Source organism: Poecile atricapillus, chromosome 16 (genome assembly GCF_030490865.1).
Source record: "Poecile atricapillus isolate bPoeAtr1 chromosome 16, bPoeAtr1.hap1, whole genome shotgun sequence".
NCBI classification, from domain to species: Eukaryota; Metazoa; Chordata; class Aves; order Passeriformes; family Paridae; genus Poecile; species Poecile atricapillus.
The window spans coordinates 1502079-1526019 of record NC_081264.1 but is presented as its reverse complement, the minus strand read 5'-3'; the positions used below and the strand labels follow the sequence as shown (position 1 = coordinate 1526019).

The following is a 23941-nucleotide window of genomic DNA, read 5'->3' as shown; positions in this document are numbered from 1 at the left end:
ATCAGATGGGACAGTTTGGACAACAAAAACAAGTCCAGCAGGATATTCAGGGCTTTCTCTGGTTTTATGGATGGCTCAATAAACAGAATAACCGTGTCAGGGGGGTTAACCCTTCCCCAGAAACTCTACAAAGTGCAGATTATGCTGATCTCAGTTTGAGGTCAAGTCCTCGAGGCTTGGAGGATCTCTGCAGCTCAGAAGGTTCTGGTGTGTTCTCCTGTCTAAAATGGGCTGCAGGTGGTTGCTTTCACCTCCATCCCCCAGGGAAATCCTGAAATTCAGGTGCTCCTGTGCATCCCTAATGCAGCTCCTCATGGTGTCCTGCTCTGGGACAGCAGGAGGGATTCTCTGAGACTCTTTTGGTTCCACCCCACCAAAGCGGTTTCCTTTGGAATTAATGGAGGTACAGACTCCACAATTAAAATAATTATAAATTTTAAAAAAGCTTATTGAGGCGTCAGCCCCATTTATCCCTCCCAAAACTGAGCAACAGATGAAACCCAGACCACTCAACCCATCAGAAAACCAAAGTGAGCAGCTCCTCACTTTCAGAGCTCCATGGGTGTGCTCATTCCCCAGCACTCCCGAGCCCAGGGCTCTCAGATTTCCCTGAAGTGCTGCGTGAATCCACAGCCATTACTTCATGAAAAATCCCCTTTTTTTAGCACTCAGAATTCCACTGTGGAGCTCAGTCCCTTCAAACACCCGTGTTTCATTCTGTCTGCAGCCAAACTCTGTGGATTCCTTTCATGTGTCCTCCCTCTTCCCTCTGAACTCCCTCCAGCATCAATCCCTCCTCCTGATCCCAGAACCCCACAATCTCCACTTGCATTCTGTTTCCTGCACTCAGGAACATTCTGTGCCGAGTTATTCTTGTCATCTGAACTATTCCTATGAACAGATTTTTAAAGTTTTATCATCTCCCAAACATTTTAATTTTTTTTTTTTTTTTTCCCCTGGTGCCAAACTACAGCCGTGGGTGAGGGGGAGGAAGGGAAATGGGAGTTAAATACCAGGTCTGGAAGGGTTAGAAAAGCAAGGAATTCTCGGGGGAATGGGATTGGGATGACATAATTTTGTCAAGGATCTCTTTCTCTCTTTGTATTTCGACAAAATCAAACCTGGCCAGTCAAAATTTTTAATAAGATCTGTTCAGAGAATTAACACGCTGATTCCACACCATAACAGTGATGGGAAATTTCAAATGTTCTGCCAAATTTCACATTTAAGTTATTTTTGAAAATGCCAAAATGCTTCTTCCAAAAGTATTCTAGTGAAATTTTGAAATTTTACCATTTTGCTCTGAAATTATTTTGGCTCTTTCATTTACTCCTTTTTTACTGTAAAAAAAAAAAAAAAAAAAAAAAAAAAAGAAAAAAGAGAAAAAAAAAAGAGAAAAAAGAAGAGAAAAAGAAAACATGAGAGAAGGAAATCTTCTCAAAACAAAACCTTGATGAGGAAAAAAATTTCAATTTCCTGATTGCAGCTTTAAAGAAAAGTTTAAATCAATTATTTTCACCCTGAATTTCATCATTTCCACAAAGCTAAAAAAATTTCCCATTTCAGTTCTGCTCCACTTTGCATTTCCATGGACAATGCCTTAAACAGCACGTCTGCCTAACCTATAATTTCTGTCCTCCACTAGAATCTGCCAATTTGGGAAATTACAGCAGAGCAAACAAATGTATTTGTCCCAAGTGTAATGCGATGTATCCATGGTACCTGCAAGGTGTGATTGTCATTAAGGAATGAGGAATCTTCGTGCTGGATTAGCACTGCTCTTGTCTGATTGAACAATCTACATTATATTTATTTCTGCTCACTCTGATTGAAGGTGTGATGAGAGCTGCCAGAATTATCCTGCTGTTGTTTCACTCCCTCTAACCCGTGCAGGAAATGGAATTAATCCACGGATGTGCCCAAGGCCTTTGGCTCTGCTGATTGACCATGGCAGGAACGGTGGGGCAGAGAAATCCCAAACACTCAGTGACAGACAAAACCACAGCCAAGGCTTCCCTGAAACCATGCTCAGCTCAAAAAACACAGGGAACCAAATGCTTGGATGCAGAGGAAGACAAAAACCCCTTTCAGACATAAAACAGGAATGTAAACGACCAAAAAGAAAGATTTTTTTCCCACTCTCACTAAACCTGTCTAGGACAGTCGTGTTTTTGAGTCATGGCACAGACATTTTTCCTTCAGAGGCTGAACCTGAAGTGCATTTCTTCCTTCCTCCCCACATTCCACTGAGATGCAGTTTGGAAAATAAAAGTTCTTTTAGCACTCAAGGACGAGCTGAGAGAAAAAACTGGAAACCATTTTTCCTCTGGGGAAGTTTTTAATCCCAGGGATGACTAAAATCACAACCAGAGCTTCAGTGCCTCAGTTTCCCCTCTGCCCTTTGCTCTTCCAGCTGTGCAGCCACGAGCCAAAGGTGCTTTTTATCTCTTTTTGGGAGAAACCCTTCCAAAAAGCTGGCTCTGCTCAGTCTCCAGGGGCTCTGAGGATATTTTGCCCCTTTATTTCATTTTAACCTCGTTCCCAGCACAGAGGAGACTCCAAACCCAGCCTTCAGGCAGGATGCAGCACCAAAACCAGCTATCACTGATAAACTGCTAAAGGTGAATTAGCTGGAAATGTTTGATGTCGAGCTTATTCTGGCTAAAAATATTCAGGACTGATGCTTTGCACTTGAAATTGATGCGACTTTGAAACAGAGGGGAAAGAAAACCACAGAGCCCCAGCTGGGCCAAGCTTTACCTTTGCAGCTCTTCCCTCCAGGGTGAGGATGTAAGAACCTTCTTTGTTTTCATGTTTTTCTTGTGGACAGGGGTTGTGCAGTTAGAGAAGTGCAAATGAGAGATGAGGGAATTCTGCATGGAAAAGGAAACCTCGACACCAAACACCAAAAGTGCCTCCAGGGGAGTTTGGGAATAACAGCTTGGATTTAACTCTTGGGAAAAGGAGACAGTTGGGATGGTTCTCGATGATGTGATAGTGAGTGAGCTTCATTTCTCTTCATACATTGCACAGTCTGGTGTTATTTTTAGTTTTTTTTCAGAATGAAAGTACCTGTCTTAGTTCAAACAATCTTACTCTAAATGTCTTAGAGACAAATAATCTCAAATTTCCTTGTTTCTAATTGTGAGATAAGAAATTTCCAGGAATAAAGTCCAGGAAGAGTGAAGTTCTGCATCTCAGGTCACACACACACAAAAGCATCTCTGGAAACATTTGTGGGAGATGAGCAAATCAGTCTGACCATCACAAATTACCTTAAATTTGTCATCTGACAACAAATCTCCATCAACTTTGAACACAAACACTACTGGGCAGGAAGTGAACCCAAATAAACTAATTTCACAGAGAGAACAAAATTCCAAAAACAGTAGTCTGTTAATATCCAATGAATTAGCTGTTATTTTTGTAAAAGGATACAGAATATTAACAAAAAAATCCAACAAATATCTATTTCAGTCATTACTAACGCACTGCTGCTGACCCAGGAAAACCAACATCAGATTTTTGGAAGCCTCAAATACGTGCTGTGGAGCTTCTTATTTTGGAATTATGCAGAGAAAGTGTCTGCTAAAATAATAATTAAAAAAAAGGAGCACAACTGTAGGGCTTTACCAAGAATAGATCTCACCATGCTCTATTCACAGCGTGCTGTAGGAAGACAGAAGAGGAAGGAAGGAAGGAAGGGAAGTTAATTGCTATTTAATTATATCATAAAAACATCAGCTGACGTTGCCAGTAAATGCCATCCCATGCACAACTTCCAGCTGCTGGAGCAGGAAAAGGCAAAATGCCCAGCTCAGGCTGCAGCCCCCATCCCCAGCAGCCCAGATCATTTATCTCATGGCTCATTTATCAGCCCCACATCACAAGCAGGCATCTCCAGCCCCTGGCTGGGAGCTTTAGGAGAAAACCACCTGCCAAGGTTGTGCCTGACTCCAGTTTTATCCCTCATTTCTCTGCCCATCTCTGCACCTGCCTGCTCATTGCCTCGGCCTCACTCTTGGCAGGTGTGATCCCACTTGAGGATTCTCCAGCCAAAACCAACTGCACGTGCTAAAACCTGGGCAGAAAGCAGACTGAGAGCCCGGAGAGTGCTGCAAAATGGGATTAACAGCAGCAGCAGAGTGCCTGGGAGGGCACCCAGCCCAAACCTGAGCTCCAGAGCAGAGCCCCCTCTCAGGGGAAGCAGGGACCTGACCACTGAATGTCGTGGCCACTGCCCCAGCATTTCTGTCCATTATTATTCCATTATTTCTTCCCATTATTTCCATTTCTTTCAGTGGTCACAGATCACTGATGGCCTCCTCTGATGTCCTGCAGCATCTCCTGCTCGGCACAGAGCTCCTCTCGCTCCTTCTGCATTCACTGCCTACAGAATCAAAGCTTTTCTTTGTCTTCCTTTGGTTTTTAATTTATCCAGAGGCACAGGAGGGTTTTTTGCTGTGTCTCTGAGTTCATCTTCACCCAGCAGCGACAGTCCTTCCCCCTGAGCTGTGGCAGAAGGTGTTTTTGTGGATGGATTTGGGGCTGTGGGATGCAGCTGGAGCTCTGTGTGCAGCTCAGGCTCTGTCTGGGTCCCAGCAGTGCCTCTGTGATGTGGGCAATGAGCAGGGCTGCAGCACTTCCCACTCTGCTGCCTTGCCAGGAGAGCTCCCCATCCTTCCCAGAGCCTTCTGACAGGCACACTCTGTCAGCTTCCCTCCTTTCCAGCAGATAAACCCCATCAGAGTAAATCACAGGAGCAGCAAACATTTCTGCAAAGTCCCCTGGCCACTCCTCTGCCTGTGCCACTGGGGACACCATAATCCATGGAAAAGAGAGCTCAGGATGTCACACACACCCCCAGGGTGCCCAGACACACCTTGGCCTGTTCCAGCTTCTGTCTGGGACCGGCTGCTGCCACAGCAAGTGGCAGCAGCTCGTTCTATGGTCTGGGGAGTTGACTTGTGGCAGGACTGTGGCAGGTGTTGTGGTCTTTTCCTCGTATTCCTACTTCATTTGGCAGCTTGGAAAGACTGGAAGAACACGAGGAAGAGCTAGTGACGAAAGAAAGAAGAAGGCTAGAATTGAACGCGAGAAGGGCGTGCAGAGTTTCCTTTTCCCTTTCCTTTCCTTTTCCTTTCCTTTCTCTTTCCTTTCCTTTCCTTTCCTTTCCTTTCCTTTCCTTTTCTTTCCTTTCCTTTCCTTTCCTTTCCTTTCCTTTCCTTTCCTTTCCTTCCCTTTCCTTTCCTTTCCTTTCCTTTCCTTTCCTTTCCTTTCCTTTCCTTTCCTTTCCTTTCCTTTCCTTTCCTTTCCTTTCCTTTCCTTTCCTTTCCTTTCCTTTCCTTTCTTTCCTTTCCTTTCCTTTCCTTTCCTTTCCTTTCCTTTCCTTTCCTTTCCTTTCCTTTCCTTTCCTCCTCCTTTCCTTTCCTTTCCTTTCCTTTCCCTCAAAATCTAGCAGTACTCAATAATGACACCACTTTCCATTAAAAATAAGACTCTGTAATGAAAGACTTTAGATCCTCCAGTCAAAAAAATTCTGTTTATAGGCCTCTTTCTATAAGCAGACCTCAGCATGTGAGAGGATATGGATGTGGGATTGAAGTCCTTTTCATTTGCTGTAATAGTCAATAATGGCTAATCACATATTGCATTTTTACTTGGGGGAAATGATCTCATTATATCAGCTTTTGATCCCCCATGATTCTCGAGAGTCAGTAAATGAGAAGGTTTCCAAGTGAGTAACTGCATTCTTGATGAAACTGATTTCTTTTTATATCATCCCATAAAGGACATCTCTCCTCATATTCCTGGTGAGCACTGTGCAATATCCAGTGTTTCATCATTAGCCAGCCTAAATGGACATTCATTGGATTAACATTATCATCTTTAAATTTCTCCTGCAAAATAATACATTAGAGATTATTGCTGGAGTTTTTGCTCCAAGGCACTACTGCTGGTAATCAAAATCTCATTAAAAGGAATTCATATATTCTGTAGCCCAAAGGATCTCGCTTTCATTCCTTCCCCTGTCCCTGGGCCTTCCATACACTGATTTATTTGGGTGTTTTACCTAAGGAAAAACCACCCAATTTGCCTCTTTCAAGAGCAAGTGTCAGAGGTACAAATGGAATTAGACACCGAGTTGTTTACACACACTCAGGAGCTTTGGGGGGAAATTCACTCCTCTCTTTGTGCCAATTTCAGTCAAACTTGTAAAGGAATGAGAACTTTTTTATGTGGTCAGAACATCCTTTCAACATTACAGCCTGCTGGACTGGGAGGTAACACAGCTTTAGAGAGATATCTACCTTGAAACTGCATTTTCTTTTAGTTTTGCCTCTTCACTTTAAATTTCTTTCAAATCACAGATTGCTTTTAAGCTTAACTCAATAATTACCACAACCAAATCCTACTGAAAGGAGGTGTGATTGTATTAATTATGATATTATATAGAATATCATATTATATTACACCATGTTATATTATAGATTTAATTAATTAATTTAATTAATTAAAACTATTGCTAATTCACAGTGAACTTGTTGATTCTGCATCTTCAGTCAGGTGTGCAGCCCATCATCAACAATCACATCCAGCTCGTTTCACCGTGACTTCTGTGAGCTGAATCCATTCTCCAAACCCCCCAGGAGCCCCTCCCAGCCCATTTTATGAACTCATCACCCCAACTTCCATTCCACAGATTATTTATTTATTTTTCCAAGATTTATTTCATTTATTCTGTGTTTTTGTTCCCCATTCTCTCCTCGCTGGCTGGGCAGTGCCAAGGTGGGCACGAAATAGGAAGGTGCAGGTGGGTGAGCTTTGAGCTGCTGGAGGGGCACAGAAAAACTGACCTCAATTTTCAGAATCCTGAGATATTTTCAAGATGAATGCGATGCTTGAGAGCTGTGGGAGGATTTGAAAAGCTTTGCTGTTTTCTGGAGTTTTGGTCCCTTTGAACTCCGGTGCTGCTCGCACAAATGTGGGAATGGTTTTTGTTTCCGAGCTGACAATCCTGGCTGGGAAAAACTTGAGAGATTTCCTCCCCAGTCTTTGAGCTGAGAATGTTCTCTGTTCCTTCTAATGTCGGGAACACACTTTAATGACCTTCCTGAGTGCTCAGAGTAATTCATCACTAATTGCTTTTAGAAGCTGTTTTTCCAAGGTACCGGTTCAGACTAAGCTTGTTCACTCATCCATAGAATCACACCTTGCAACTCAAATCACTTCTTCTTTCATGTCATGAGATCTCAGAGACTCCTCTGTGGCTTTCCCAAATGTTCACAGGAAATCCCAGAGGGGCACATTGGGATGTCAATAAACATTTTATTTACCTCACCTTCAGCACGGGGACTTGCAGCTGGAAAAAGGAAATAAGCCAGGATTTAGGGAGAGCTGCTCAAAGACAAACTCCTTCGTGGTCCTTCAGAGCAATGGGTGCCACATTTCCTAACCTCCAGTGAAAATCTCTGATATTTCACTGCCTCTCACGACAGAAATTCAGCTTTTTTTACAGAATATTGTAAGGCTGTGTAAATTCTGCAGAGGTTTATCCATTTGGCTGTGTCCAGGAGGAGATTTTCTGTGAACTGCCTGTTCCTCAGCAGTGCAGGAGGAACAGAGGAGATGCTTTTCCTTCCCCTGGCAGCAGCACAGGGTAAAACTAAAGCAGTACCCACAATTTTAGTGGAATCACTGAAGCTCAAACAAGAGCATCTCAGCATCAGTTCCTTAAGGATGGCTGATATTTCTAGTTAAGATTTAATTTCTTAAAATCCATCTCCATAAACTGTGCATAAGCAGTAGGAAACCTTTCTTTTAATGGCACTGTTCATAGGTTTGCCCCTAAAAAAATGAAATCTTTTTCCTCCTTTCCTTCACAGCTGATTGAAGATTTGTTTTCCTGACATTACTGGGAACAAACTTTCACATACAGAGAATTTTCCTGCGTTTCTCTACCCAGCTGCTGCCATCCCCATGATGTGTGGGTGCTGCTGCTTAGCTGCATTACTGATATCCATGCACAAAGATCTAAAATGAAAATATTTTCCATTAAATCCACTGACCCTTCTTCTGGGAAAGAAGTTGAATATTCTCATTATGACTTTTCACTCTTTCTTCCTTTCTTTTTTTAATTTTAATCACATCTCAAATTGGCTTCATTTGATCTCAACTACCTTTGTCCTAAAGCTATTGCTTTTGTTCTTCTTCTTCTGAAAATCAGGGTTTGTGATTTTGGGAAAAAGAGAAATAAGCTTTTTCTCTCAAGTTTTATTTCATTGCTTTGCTTGGAAGATTGTAGCTTGAGGACAGAAAGTTGCATTGATGTGGGAAGAGGATGGAGCAAGCTGTAGGAATCCACATTTTAGAAGCAAATTTTAATTTTGCTTCAATTTCAGTCACAAACAGAATTCACTTGCCAGAGTTTGTGTTCATGACAATTACTTTGAAATTCAGAACCACTCCACAATCTCTCTTGTCTATTTTTTACCTTCTGAGTTTCATTTGGAATTGGTGATTATTGAGCTTAGTCAAGCTGCCTTCCCCCTAAATTCCTGCAATTCAGTAGTTTATAGCTGATTTCAGGGCCCAGATGCTATTTAGAGCTGTATTTATGCTCACAACTGGAACTGCAAGCCCAGCTCTAGCCTCTGGCAAAGGGACAGATGTGCTCAGCCAGATGTTCTGAGGACACAGAGGAACCCATCCCTTAAATAAACCCATGACCTGCTTAGCCGAGCTCCTGCTGCCTCGGATGCCAGGAGATGGAAAGAGAGATGAGAAATCCTCCCTGACAGTGAGTTTGGACAGTGAGTTTGCTCTTTCTGGAGCAGCCCTGGATGCAGATTGTGCCTCAGCACTGGCTGGGACACAGCTCCTGTCACCCCCTGTCCCCAGGGGGACCCAAAGTGCTGTGCCTGGAGCCCCTGGGGTTCCCCTGCTTGCAGCACCCCAAGATGTGCAGCACCCCTTGGACAGATCACAGCACCCCCTGGACAGATCACAGCACCCCTTGGACAGATCACAGCACCCCTTGGACAGATCACAGCACCCCCTGGACAGATCACAGCACCCCTTGGACAGATCACAGCACCCCCTGGACAGATCACAGCACCCCTTGGACAGATCACAGCACCCCTTGGACAGATCACAGCACCCCCTGGGACAGATCACAGCACCCCTGGGACAGATCACAGCACCCCTTGGACAGATCACAGCACCCCTTGGACAGATCACAGCACCCCTGGGACAGATCACAGCACCCCTTGGACAGATCACAGCACCCCTTGGACAGATCACAGCTCCCCTTGGACAGATCACAGCTCCCCTTGGACAGATCACAGCACCCCCCTGGACAGATCACAGCACCCCCTTGGACAGATCACAGCACCCCTTGGACAGATCACAGCACCCCTTGGACAGATCACAGCTCCCCTTGGACAGATCACAGCACCCCTGGGACAGATCACAGCACCCCCTTGGACAGATCACAGCACCCCTGGGACAGATCACAGCACCCCCTGGACAGATCACAGCACCCCCTTGGACAGATCACAGCACCCCTGGGACAGATCACAGCACCCCCTGGACAGATCACAGCACCCCCTTGGACAGATCACAGCACCCCTTGGACAGATCACAGCACCCCTTGGACGGATCACAGCACCCCTGGGACAGATCACAGCACCCCCTGGACAGATCACAGCACCCCTTGGACAGATCACAGCACCCCTGGGACAGATCACAGCACCCCTGGGACAGATCACAGCACCCCTTGGACAGATCACAGCACCCCTGGGACAGATCACAGCACCCCCTGGACAGATCACAGCACCCCTTGGACAGATCACAGCACCCCTTGGACAGATCACAGCACCCCTTGGACAGATCACAGCACCCCCTGGACAGATCACAGCACCCCTTGGACAGATCACAGCACCCTGCTGATTAAATCACTGACACACAGAACTGGGGAGGATGTTCACACACCAGAGGTGGAACCTGCACTGGGGTCAGCACTTCCAGCTCCTTGTCAAAATGCTTTCCACTCTCCACACCAGAGGAAAAAAACTAAATTCTAATGATTTTCACACCAATGCCTGGGTGCCCAGATAATTATTATGATGCCACAGACACCACGATTCTGTGAGAAAACCATTCCTGTCCCAGCCCCTCAGCACTGCAGCATTAACATCCTTGGGCACAAATTTACTCTGCAATATTCCAAACTTCTCAGCGGAGCCAGAGTGCAGTTATTAATTATTTGTGTTGCAAAGGGAAAGGAGGTGATAAACAAGGAATGAGGGAGACCAAATGACCTTATAAATACCTTGGGATGCTCTCAAGGTCAGCAGCAGAACGAGGTAAATGTGATTTGTTCCTTTCTCCCAGTAACTAACCCTCACTTTTTATCACACAGTGTGAAGTTCAGCCTGCACTGACACTGCAGGGAGACCCAAGCTCACTCCTGCAAATCCAGGAAGCAAAAGCTACAGTGGGAAGAATCCAGTCTGGAAATGTCCCACTGGAAATGTCCCACTGGAAATGTCCCACCCTCTCCCCTGCTCTTCCCTTCCCCTGTGTCCCACAGGTACAGAGTGGCCAAAATTCCATTTGATTTATGTCACCCTTATCCTCAGTTGTTTCTTCATGGCTGAGCACAGAGCCAGGAATATGATTAACTGTGAAATCTAATATATGTCAATTTTTTCTGCTGTTTGCTGTTTGTAGCACATTGTGAGTGAAAGTGTAGACTTCCTCATTTTTTTTAATCTTTCACTCATGTCAGAAATGCCAGGTTCCTGAGCTGTACAGTCAGAGGAAAAATAACTGAAATGTCCTTTCCTGGATCAATCCTGGCTCTGCTGACATGGCAAGATGTCACAAAACCCCAAGGTGAAAAACTGCTTACTGCACACAAGGGCAAATGAACACTGGGGCAAACAGAGCAGCCCAAACCCTGCAGGTGCTCCTCAAACCTGATTCCCATCAGCTCCATCAGGACCAAGCCCTGAATCCACAGCCTGTGTCCTTCCTGGATATTTTAAAGCCAAAGTTAACGATGAATTATGGATCATTTGAAATAAAGCAATACCAAACCCTTCCTGCTGCCACCATCCTGCAGGGTCCAACACACCAGAGCACAGGGAAATTCACCCCTGGGCACTGGAAACAAAACCAGTAGTGTTGGAGTCTGAGATACAGACTGTGTGCCCTTGTTTTTAATATTTAGTTCTAAGATTCAAGAAAACACTGAATTTCATATAATATGAAATTCATGAGCATGTTTTCATAGTGATACATGAAAACAAATGCTAAAGTTAGATAAGAAAGGTAGGTGTGTAGATTAGAAAGTTTCTTAAATCACTGGGTGAAAAATTAGTTTAGAGAACAGGAGACAAGATGGAGGATTTAGGGTGTTGTCCCTTGTCCTTCTTCTTTCTTCTTCATGTTCTTCTCCTGGGGGTTTTTGGGTAATAGTGAGTGATTGGATAGAAAATGCCGCAGTGCATCACAGAGGTGATGGGTCATTGGGTCATTAAGAAAAATAATATACGTGTCTATTGTTAATTGGGTAAAAATAGGTATAAAGATAAAAGAACTGCGCAGTTCGGGGCCATTTTGTGTATCAGACATGAAGTGTGCCACAAGGCCTTGTTTGTACCATCAGAAGAAAGAAATGTACCAAATTGCAAAGATTAACCTTGTGTAACCAGCCTGAAGAGACCTGTTAAGTTTTGTAAGGATCCTTCAATAAACACAAGAAACAAGATTCTAACGAGCTCGAGAGTTTTCTTCCAATCATAAGGACTGAGATAAGTGGAACTCCCCACGAGGGAGGATCCCAGAAGAATTCAGCCCAAAGAAGGCTGAGAGACCAGAGAAAAGTTGTACCCACAGAGAACTGAGCCCAAAAGAGGCAAGGAAAGAGAAATTACAAGTAGGGCCCAGTTTGGTCCCTCAGAAGAGAGCTGGTGGAACCTCACTACTGGGATTTCTAAACAGGTTTCAAGCTGGCCTCACTTCCCACTGAAGTCATTTATAGCCCATTAAAGGTAAAATTCACTCATTTGGTTTGAAGAGCTGCAGCTGAAAGCAGAGAACTTCTGAGAGACCTGTCCAAGGCTGAGAGTCACCACTGACATAACCAGAGTGAGAATTTCCTTTATTTGGTCACAGCCTCACCAGGGTCAAAATCCCACAAAGTCCCCAAAGAAAACCACAGACACTTTTATTCCCTTGAGTTTTTTACCTAAACACCCAGGGGCAGGAGAAAAGGAATTTAGTATTATTGTTATTATTATTATTATTACTATTATTACTGTAATTATTATCAGCACCCTGTCTGAAATATCCATTCCTGTACTTTAGAAACACATTTTCCTTTCCAGGACTGTTCTCTCAAGATATCTGAGAGATTTGGGATAAAAAGAGCTGTTGTGGTACAAATATCTCCAGGCTCAGTTTTGCTTCCAGTAAAGACTGAATCCAGAGAGGGCAGGAGTGATTTTGGAATTGGGAAAACAACAGAAAACCCCAATGAAACCCCAAGTGAGCAATTGCAGAGCTACAACTCACAACTCCATGCAGCAGCTCGCCAGCCACTGACAGGATTTTTTTAGTTCTCTGGTTTAATTTATTTTTGATTTGCCCAGCACCACGAGGTGAGTGAGTGTGGTTAGTGAAGGACAATGCACAAGGAAAGCTGTGTACCTAAAAATCAGCAATGAATTTAATTTAATCACTTGTTCTCTGCTCATTCAGCCAAAGAATAATCAAATCCCGATGAAATCATTGAGGAGCTTTGGATTTATATTAATGAAAGAGAAAAGCTCTGAAGCTTTCCTGCATGACAATCACCTCAGCACGGGTCAGCACTTGTGCCAGCCTGTCAACATCTCATCCCTGCCTTCCTCACCCTCCCTGACTTAGGAGTTATTTATTAAATAAAAGTTCTCCACAGGATCTCGTGGCCCTTGTTGATAAAATGTTTCTCCCCATTACAACTGGAAAGTTGGAAAAATCAATTGTTTATGTTATCAGGCAGAACATTTTTACTTTTTAGCTGTAGAATGTTGTCTGAATTTTCCAAAAGGCTACAAAAATAAAAAGGTTTTCTGTCACTTATTAAAACTACAGAGCCTGGCAGCTTTCTACTGGGCCTCCCTCTCAGATCCTTGAGAATTCTGCCTGGAGAATGGCAGCCAGCCCAAATCTACATGAAACTCCTGTTTAAATATGACATTCAAAGCCAGTCTGAAATGTGACAGGGATACAAAACAGCACCTCCGAGGTTTTGTCCAAGAATCTGAACTCAACACTTTTCTGGAAATGGAAAAGGGTCGGGGACTCAGTTTTGATGCTCTGTTCAAAGGTCTTTGAAGATAAGAAGCACATTCCCTGAAACTCCCTGGGGAATTTTGAAATATCAGTTTCTGTATTTCTACAAATGTATAAATAATACACCATAGATAACATAATATAAATAATATTTGTAATATTATTTGTTGGATCATAAAGGTTCTGTGTTTATTTGTTTGCTTAGACACTTTTTTTTTTCATGATGTTTGACTACAACAGAAATATCTAAACAGCATCCTGTCATCACAGGACTGGAATGATCCTGGGCCAAGATAAGGGATTTTCCTAACTTGAGTTAGGTTTTAAAGTCCTGCATTTTTGGGGTTGTTGGATTAAAAGCTGGTGCAAACACTGGATAAAACAAGCCCTGAGTAAGGGAGCACCTAAGGTCATTGCCAGGTATTTCTGCATCCAACTCAAACAGGAAAACCGGGGAAAATCCATCTCAGAGCTCTTGCAATGATGCCTCAGGATTTTAGCTTTTATATTTTTCATACAAAACATGAAAAATCACAAGCACCAGTTTTAGGTTCTCCTGAAAAGACATCAGCAGGATTCACCAGGATCCCAGCAAACACAGCTAACAAAGCCTGACCTCAGCCAAACCTTCCCCTGGAAAAGAAAAGAATTTGGGGCAAAACCCCCCCAGAAAAGTGACTGATGCTGTGCTTGTGATGCATTTCTCATGCAGGAGGCTCAGCTGCAACAGCAGAACGTTTCTTGCATGGGACAGGCTCAGGAATAAAGCTGCAAATCTTCACTCAGCTTCAGGAAAGACACAGCCCCTGCTCCCCTGCCACAGGAAAAGGCTGCCCTTGAACAAGGGGCAAAAAGCAAAAGGCAGTGATGTGCCAGGGGTGATGGATGGCAGAGAAAAGAGAGCTCAGCATCGGTGACCAGGCACAGGTGACACTGTGACACTGGGACACTGTGACCAAGCTCCAGACACATCACTGCCCGAGCCAGGAGAGCACCCAGCAGGGCCAGCCCCTCGGAAATTCCTGCTCCTTCCCTCTGCAACTCATCCATCACCCTCCAAAAGACCTGCTCAGACAATCCTGCCCAGGCTGGGATCTGATAAGCAAAGCCAAAGAGGATAACAAGGTAAGGCAACCTCAAAATACTCTCGTTTCAGGTCAGAGAGGAAAGCAGATATATTACCCTTTAAAAGGAGACCTGAAAAAGAGATTGGAGCTGTAATGTGGATTCTCTCATCTCTGTGCTGATAGGTGCTACTGGCTGCCACCTCAAAAAGTGATCAAAGAGCTCCTGAAACCATCCACCATCAAAGGCTTTTCCCACGCTGGGACAGCGTGAGATGGCTCAGAGCTGCCTTTGGGCAGGGCAGAGCAGAGAGGAGAAGGGATGGAGCTCACTGAGGCACCAGGAGCCTCAGCACAGCTGATCCCAACCCCAGAGGAGACATTTCCCTGCAAGAGCCCTCTCTGAGTGTGAACAGATCCCTCTGGGGTTTTCCATTGCCCACCTGGCAGGTGAGAGGGTGGCTGTGAGCAGAGCAAGGTGCAGCAGGGTGATCACAGCTCCCAGCTTTGCTTTTTTCTGCCCCTCTGTATTTGCTTTGTTTCCATTTCAGTTTGGGGCTGGCTGTTTGTAGCTGTGAGCTGTGCCATGGGCACCCTCCCCTCACCTGGGGGCACCTGCAGCACATTCTGCTCTCAGATGTGGTAATTAATGCTCTCTAAATTACCTGAACACCCTCGTCAGGCACAGAACTCAGCCTGTGAAAGGACATTCCCATTTCAGTGACTTTTGTGACTTTGTGCTGTGACAAAGTGTCCTTACCCGGGTCTCTGGATGTTGTTTTCCCGTTTATTCCTGTTCCCATTCCTCACTGCTGTACAGCACATGCTTGAGGGCAATATTCCACCTGTAGCTGACTTTCCTTCCACACTGCACCCTGCCCATTTCCCCAGCCCCCCGGAGACGGAATTTTCCCAGTTAATTCTCTCCCCTTCATTATTATCATTATCATATTATTATTATCAAATTAGTACAACCCTTCTGCTGCACCTCAGCTCCTTGCAATCACAGCAATGGTGCAGTTTGCTGTAAATGCCTCCAAAAGCCAACAGCTGAGGAATAAGAGAACTGAAACAAATATTTTTGTCTGCATTAAGGAACTCGAATTCCCCCTGCAGCTCCCTGAACCATTGACAGTCATTACCCTTGTTCCTTCATGCATTGTTTTTGCCAGTGCTCATTATTAATCCTGTTCTTTCTGCTGCTGGATGGATTTCAAGCCATCCTATGCAACAAAGAAAAGTAAATTGAAATTAGCATTATCTAAACCTCTAATTAAAGTGGTATTAATTTTTCTTCGGTGAAAAGTTAAAGGGAAAAGTCCCATTCTTGAAAAAAGGAAATACGTTGTCACATTTTAAAGTCAAAGTTAACTGTGAATTATGGATCATTTGAAATAAAGCAATACCAATGCACCCACCAGGCCTGTATCCAAAGTAAAAATGAATTTATGACAAAGCTGATACTGACCCATCACTTATAAGGTCTGTTAAATTCATCTTAGAGTGGGCTTCTAGTGGAAGATGATTTATTAAACAAAGTAATATAAAATGCAATGAAATAGATTAAGTCTCTTTTTGAAATATTGTTATCCATTAGGTCTGGTAAATTTAAGTCTGTTTAAACATGAAATACCACTTGAGCAGATCCTGCAGCTCCCACCTGAACGTGGGGCTGCCAATGCTCAGTGCCTCAGTGAAAAATCTCTGTCAGGAGAAGAGATGGCACCAACGACTTTATTTATTTGGGGGTTTTAAATTAATCACCTTTAGGTTATCCTAACAATTACAAATGTTTCCTGAGCAAAAGGACAGAGCCAGGGCACAGCCAGGAGCCTCAGGGAACCCAGAGATTCCCCCCTTCATCCCCATCCCTGAGCTCCAACATCCCCTGCAGCCAGCGAGGAGCTCCCGTGCATTTCCTGCACCGCCTGCAGCTGCAAGCGCCAGGAGTCACTTCTTGACAGAAATCTGCGTTCCAACAATAGTAATTCTGTTGTAATGACTCCTGTAAAGATATCATTTCAATAGCAGTGTTTTATCAGTTTTATTTTCGCCTGTTTTCCAGAATAATCCATTCTCTTATCTCCCTTTTGCTTTTCAGCCTTTGAACGTTTCCAAGCTTTCGTGTTTTGTGCATAACACAAAATCTCACAGCCACGGGAGAAGCGGTGCCTCTTTTTTTGTTTTTAATTTATTCATAATTAAAAGTCCTGTGTTAGCGACAGTTTCAAATCTGACACGACATTTTTATAATCTACTTAATATCTCAAAAGGTTTCTCTGCACTGCAGCCTGGGAATTATGCAAATTAAGAAGGGGGGAAAAAAAGCCCAGCCTCAGTGTTGTTTAATCATAAAGCTATGACTGAAGAATTATTGTTGTTTTTATTATAGGAAAACTACATTACAGGGTTTTGCCATGGCTCAGAGCACTCTGCACTGCACGAATTCTCCTTCTCACACTGATATAATCACTGCAAATACGCCTGGCCCCAGTCCAAAGCCGGTGCTGAAGTTAATAGAAAGATTCTGTAATGGGCCTGGGATCAGGCCCTTTGTAAATATAATTGAGTGTCGTCCTTTCCTCCCATTTATCTGTGTGTGTCCTGGCATTTACCCGGGCAGCTCTGCCACACCCGGGGCTGCAGGAGCCACAGCGCTGGGAACAGGATGCTAAAAGGGCTCCTGGTTCTTTACAGGGACTGCAAAGTTTTCATGTTGTGTCTCTGCAGTTAATTACTCAATTCTTGTCCCTTTATTGAGCTGGGATTCGTGGCTCCCTCGGTGCAGGGGCAGCTCTGAGATGCAGCACTGAGGGATCCATGGATCTCAGTTCTCCCTGTGAAATGCAGGAATGAGGGATCCATGGATCTCAGTTCTCCCTGTGAAATGCAGGAATGAGGGATCCATGGATCTCAGTTCTCCCTGGGAAATGCAGCACTGAGGGATCCATGGATCTCAGTTCTCCCTGTGAAATGCAGGAATGAGGGATCCATGGATTTCCCTTCTCCCTGGGAAATGCAGGAATGAGGGATCCATGGATCTCAGTTCTCCCTGTGAAATGCAGGAATGAGGGATCCATGGATCTCAGTTCCTCTGGGAAATGCAGGAATGAGGGATCCATGGATCTCAGTTCCCCTGGGAAATGCAGGAATGAGGGATCCATGGATTTCACTTCTGTGAAATGCAGGAATGAGGGATCCATGGATCTCCCCTGTGAAATGCAGGAATGAGGGATCCATGGATCTCCCCTGGGAAATGCAGGAATGAGGGATCCATGGATCTCCCCTGGGAAATGCAGGAATGAGGGATCCATGGATCTCAGTTCCTCTGGGAAATGCAGGAATGAGGGATCCATGGATCTCCCCTGGGAAATGCAGGAATGAGGGATCCATGGATCTCAGTTCCCCTGTGAAATGCAGGAATGAGGGATCCATGGATCTCCCCTGGGAAATGCAGGAATGAGGGATCCATGGATCTCAGTTCCCCTGTGAAATGCAGGAATGAGGGATCCATGGATTTCACTTCTGTGAAATGCAGGAATGAGGGATCCATGGATCTCCCCTGTGAAATCCAGGAATGAGGGATCCATGGATCTCCCCTGTGAAATGCAGGAATGAGGGATCCATGGATCTCAGTTCCCCTGTGAAATGCAGGAATGAGGGATCCATAGATTTCCCTTCTCCCTGTGAAATGCAGGAATGAGGGATCCATGGATCTCAGTTCCTCTGGAAAATGCAGGAATGAGGGATCCATGGATCTCAGTTCTGTGAAATGCAGGAATGAGGGATGCATGGATCCCATTTCTCCCTGGGAAATGCAGGAATGAGGGATCCATGGATCTCAGTTCTGTGAAATGCAGGAATGAGGGATCCATGGATCTCCCCTGTGAAATGCAGGAATGAGGGATCCATGGATTTCCCTTCTCCCTGGGAAATGCAGGAATGAGGGATCCATGGATCTCCCCTGTGAAATGCAGGAATGAGGGATCCATGGATCTCATTTCTCCCTGGGAAATGCAGGAATGAGGGATCCATGGATTTCCCTTCTCCCTGTGAAATGCAGGAATGAGGGATCCATGGATCCCATTTCTCCCTGGGAAATGCAGGAATGAGGGATCCATGGATCTCCCCTGTGAAATGCAGGAATGAGGGATCCAGGGATCTCAGTTCTCCCTGTGAAATGCAGGAATGAGGGATCCATGGATCTCCCCTGTGAAATGCAGGAATGAGGGATCCATGGATCTCAGTTCTCCCTGGGAAATGCAGGAATGAGGGATCCATGGATCTCAGTTCTCCCTGGGAAATGCAGGAATGAGGGATCCATGGATCTCAGTTCTGTGAAATGCAGCACTGAGGGATCCATGGATCTCCCCTGGGAAATGCAGGAATGAGGGATCCATGGATCCCATTTCTCCCTGTGAAATGCAGGAATGAGGGATCCATGGATCTCAGTTCTCCCTGGGAAATGCAGGAATGAGGGATCCATGGATTTCCCTTCTCCCTGTGAAATGCAGGAATGAGGGATCCATGGATCTCAGTTCTGTGAAATGCAGGAATGAGGGATCCATGGATCTCAGTTCTCCCTGGGAAATGCAGGAATGAGGGATCCATGGATCTCCCCTGTGAAATGCAGGAATGAGGGATCCATGGATCTCAGTTCCTCTGTGAAATGCAGGAATGAGGGATCCATGGATCTCAGTTCCTCTGGGAAATGCAGGAATGAGGGATCCATGGATCCCAGTTCTGTGAAATGCAGGAATGAGGGATCCATGGATCTCATTTCTCCCTGGGAAATGCAGGAATGAGGGATCCATGGATCCCATTTCTCCCTGTGAAATGCAGGAATGAGGGATCCATGGATCTCAGTTCCTCTGTGAAATGCAGGAATGAGGGATCCATGGATCTCATTTCTCCCTGGGAAATGCAGGAATGAGGGATCCATGGATCTCATTTCTCCCTGTGAAATGCAGGAATGAGGGATCCATGGATCTCAGTTCCTCTGGGAAATGCAGGAATGAGGGATCCATGGATCTCAGTTCCCCTGGGAAATGCAGGAATGAGGGATCCATGGATTTCACTTCTGTGAAATGCAGGAATGAGGGATCCATGGATCTCCCCTGTGAAATGCAGGAATGAGGGATCCATGGATCCCATTTCTCCCTGTGAAATGCAGGAATGAGGGATCCATGGATCCCAGCTCCCCTGGCTCTGGCAGGGGCAGGCACAGGCAGCTCAGCCCCTCCAGGGCATTTATCCCAATAAAATGATGGGGTTTGATGGCTCTGGGGCTGGTGACCCCGATCTGCTGCTCTGTCCCCCTGGGGGAGCGCGGTGCTGAGCTCTGGGTGCAGCACAGGGCAGGCAGAGGAGGAGAGACCGACCTGTGTTTGGAAATTCCAAGGAAAAGGATGGACAAGAAGAGAGGATTGTGCATTCTTGTGCAATCACTGCAGCTTTTGTGGGAGGGGAAGTAAAGAGTGCAGAGTGCCTGAGGGAGCAGCCTGCAGCCCAGCCCTGCAGCCAGGTGATTTATGGAATATTTGCTTTTCCTGGCCAGCCAGCCAGCAGCTGCCTTTAAGCTGCCATCATTTCTGTGTCACTGGAGAGTCTATTATTGCTCCGATCTCTTGCTCATTTTCACTCTGCTCTTTCTGATAATCGAGGGCCAGGCAGGATTCATCACCCCCAGACTGTCACGGGGTCCTGTCACCACTAGCAGGTGTCTTTGGCCTTGCAAATCCTTTCCCTGCACATGCCCAGGTGGCCCAATATTGTATTAAGTATCAAGTATTGTATTTTATTAAGCTCAGTTACCCGGTGCCTGGATTTTTTTAGTGTTTTCTGTAGCATCCAGAACGGGACAATCCATCCCACCAGGGTTCCAGGGCTCTTCCCCAGGCCTGTGAAGAAGAGCTGAGGCCACTGCAAGCCTTGGGGCAGCCAAATTAAACTGTTTCACTCCTCTGGGACAGAGCTCAGGGGGTTTTATCTGGGGGCCCTCTGCTGCCAGATGTGTCTGCACACACAAAAACTGAGCCCAGGCTCGCTCTCTCCTGGCATTTCCTGCTCAGAAAGGGAGGATGAGCAGGGAAGGCAGCACAGGAGCGACTCAGAGCAGCCTGAGTGTTCCTGTGCCTGCAGCAATCCAGGCTGAGACCAGTGCCAGGGATATTAAACATGAAATGAGCTTCAGCCCCTGGAGGCTGAGGATGGTCCATGGGCACTCACCCAGCCCTGGGCTCCGGCTACCAGCTCCTGCTCCAGATGGAGAACTTGCTCGAGATCAACAAGTTCTGTTGGGGAAATGCAAACCCCAAACCTGAGGGATGAACAGTTTCTCTTGGGGAAATGCACACCCCAAACCTGAGGGATGAACAGGTTCTGTTGGGGAAATGCAAACCCCAAACCTGAGGGATGAACAGGTTCTGTTGGGGAAATGCAAACCCCAAACCTGAGGGATGAACAGGTTCCTTTGGGGAAATGCACACCCCAAAGCTGAGGGATGAACAGGTTCTGTTGGGGAAATGCACACCCCAAAGCTGAGGGATCATCAAGTTCCTTTGGGGAAATGCACACCCCAAACCTGAGGGATGAACAGGTTCTCCTAGGGAAATGCACATCCCAAACCCAAGTGATGAACAGGTTCTGTTGGGGAAATGCACACCCCAAAGCTGAGGGATGAACAGATTCTCTTGGGGAAATGCACACCCCAAAGCTGAGGGATGAACAGGTTCTCCTGGGGAAATGCACACCCCAAACCTGAAGGATGAACAGGTTCCTTTGTAGAAATGCACACCCCAAAGCTGAGGGATGAACAGGTTCCTTTGGGGAAATGCACACCCCAAACCTGAGGGATGAACAGGTTCCTTTGGGGAAATGCACACCCCAAACCTGAGGGATGAACAGGTTCTGTTGGGGAAATGCACACCCCAAAGCTGAGGGATCATAAAGTTCCTTTGGGGAAATGCACACCCCAAACCCTTGGGAAGCTGTGCAGTGATTTCAGGCTGGGTTCTGCCCCACAGCACTGCTGAGTTCACCCCTGTTTGTTTGTTTGTTTGTTTCAATGCTGAGCTGCTGCCTCTGTGTGCTCACAGTAAATACATCAGGTTCAGAACAGAGATTTGGGGAGCCTCTTTCTCCAGCTGAGCTACAAAACCTGCCCAGTTTCTTCCAGAGCTGTGCCAGCCTCAGCTTCACCACTGGCAAAATCAGTTCCAAGTGTGGGTGTAGAGAACACAACACTTGTGTTCATATTGCTGAAACTGCAGCTCCTCAATATATGATTTTAAATGCCATGCTTCCCCTGGCCTTGTCACACTCTGCAAGTATCTGATGGCAGATATTAAGTTCTGTAGCAGAATAATTCTTATGTAACTGAGAAATACCTTTAGCATAATTTATGAATGTTGCTTAGCTGGTATTTACAGCAGCTGCAGTAAATCCAAGATGCAGCTTCAAACACAACTCACAGAATCTCCCTAAATGTAACCTAATACTGTCAGGAAGCGTCAGCTTTAAACAAATAACTCCACACAACACTGCACTAAATAAAGATTATGACAATCTAATGTTGATCTTCAAACTTGAGATGCTTAGACACAACAGAATTGATTTTTTTTCTTTTTTAAAAGAAGAAGGTCAGGCAGAAAAACAGTATTCCAGAGGTCAATCGCCCCACAGCCCTCAAGCATATTTTGCTGCATCTTGAAATTTCACTCCAGAGAAAACATTATGAGCATTTATCTTGTCCTGCCGAGAGGGGAATGGGAAAGATGATGCAGCATCTAAGTTTTGGTGAAACAAACAGCAGCGATTTCACTGCTTGCACAAAATAACCCCCCAAAATCACAAAGTTACACTGGGTTAATTTAATTATAAAGCCCACAATCATTGCATTGTCTTTTGCTGCATCCAACAAGACCATTTATCTCATTTTTCAGGTGTAATCACCTTCTGTGCTCTATTTTCACACACTCTCAGTGTTACAGCAGCACCCACAGACCCAAAAAACCTCAATTCCACCGTGATTTATTCCTAGGGTGAGGGTTAAAGGGTTAAGGGCAGGCGAGGCAGAGCAGGGAAGGGACAAGCCAGGCTCCCACAGCAGCTGGGGAGCAGAAGCAGAGGCAGGAAAAGCCTCCAGAAATGACCCCAGTTGTGGGTAAGGGGATGAGAACACCCCAGCAGCAGCAGGGAGCAGGGACAGAGCCAAGATTCCCCATCCTGTCACGAGTGAGCCTCGTCAAGGGCAGGGATGTGCTGAGAGAGATGTGCTGCCCTTGGAGATCCAGCTGCAAGGAGGAAGGAAAGGGGTCAGCAGTCCCCTGAGGAATGTGGATTTGGAAAATAGTGTGAAAATTCTGAATAAGAGGACCTGAGGAATATTTGGTATCTGGGGAAAAAGAAAACAAACTAAAAAAACTGAATCCACCCCCCAGAAGAACAGGTTTTAATGCTTTGAGAGCAATCAAATTCTAGTTCAGTGAAATGACAGCATTGCTTTTCAAAACAAGATCCCCTCTTTTCTCCCACTCCCACTACTTTTTAACTTGATTAATCAATTTTTCCATTGTAGAGACTTGAGAAAGGCCTTTTTGCCATTTTAAATGCATTTACCTGGAGAGTCAGAATGCAGTTTGTGGTGTTCCAAAAGGGAAGGTGATGGGTGCCCTTCACTGCCCAGCTCTGACCATTTCACAGGAATAACCACTGGATTCTGTTTGGAAACACTCACTCATCCATCCTGACTGAAATGTCAGCCAGGACTGAGTGAACAAACACCTCATTGCTTTATCCCTGCCTTCCCAGCTCCCACAGCCCCAGGAGGGGAGGCCTAAAATCCGATTTTGCCTGCTCCGATTGCATTATTTGAGACAACGCCTTCACCAAGATAAACATCAGGATGTCTGAGGTGAAACTTCTGAAAACACACAAAAAAAGGGAGGTTTTCTCCTGCACAACAGCTGTTCTCCTTTACCTGAGCCTCCAGGAATGGGGCCATTTTATAAATAGTTTTCAATTCAGCAATTAAGCAAGATGTCTCACCAGCAAGCAAATGTTCCAGCAGCCTGTGTGATTGCTTTAACAGAGTTCAAACACTCTTTATCCCTCTGCTTTTATCCACCAACCTGGAATTACCTCCTCGTTCCTTAATGCTAAATGCAAATTTCATTTCTGCTTTGTCCCATCTCCCCTCTGAGATGGGATTTCTCCCCTTTGTCCCGGCTGTGGCAAGGTTGTGACAATGATTCCTGCTTTGGGCACATTTTGGGATTCCACTCTCAAAGCTGGCCTTGGGAAAACGGTATTTCAGAGAGGAGGAAGCCCAAAAAAATTGTGAAGTGCATTATTATGAGGCAAGGAGCAGCTGAGGTAAATAATTAGTAATTATTAAATTACTAGTAATTAGTAAAATAATAATAGTGTCTTGCCTTCTGCCAGGCCAAGGCGTGAATCAGAGCTAACTTGGCACATCACAGCCAAAAAATAACTGTTCAAGCATGACTTAGACACTCGTGGGGGACAAACAG

The 23941-nt window shown here is 45.3% G+C and overlaps 1 long non-coding RNA gene across 1 annotated transcript in view; it reads right to left on the bottom strand.

Moving 5' to 3' along the window:
- The window catches only part of LOC131585391 (uncharacterized), a 74290-nt gene extending 51155 nt beyond the window's left edge, over window positions 1–23135 (bottom strand). Inside the window, exon 1 of the long non-coding RNA XR_009278938.1 lies at window positions 23028–23135. This is a non-coding gene — a long non-coding RNA (uncharacterized LOC131585391). The remainder of the gene's footprint in view (window positions 1–23027) is intronic.
- Between the last annotated feature and the right edge of the window lie 806 nt (window positions 23136–23941).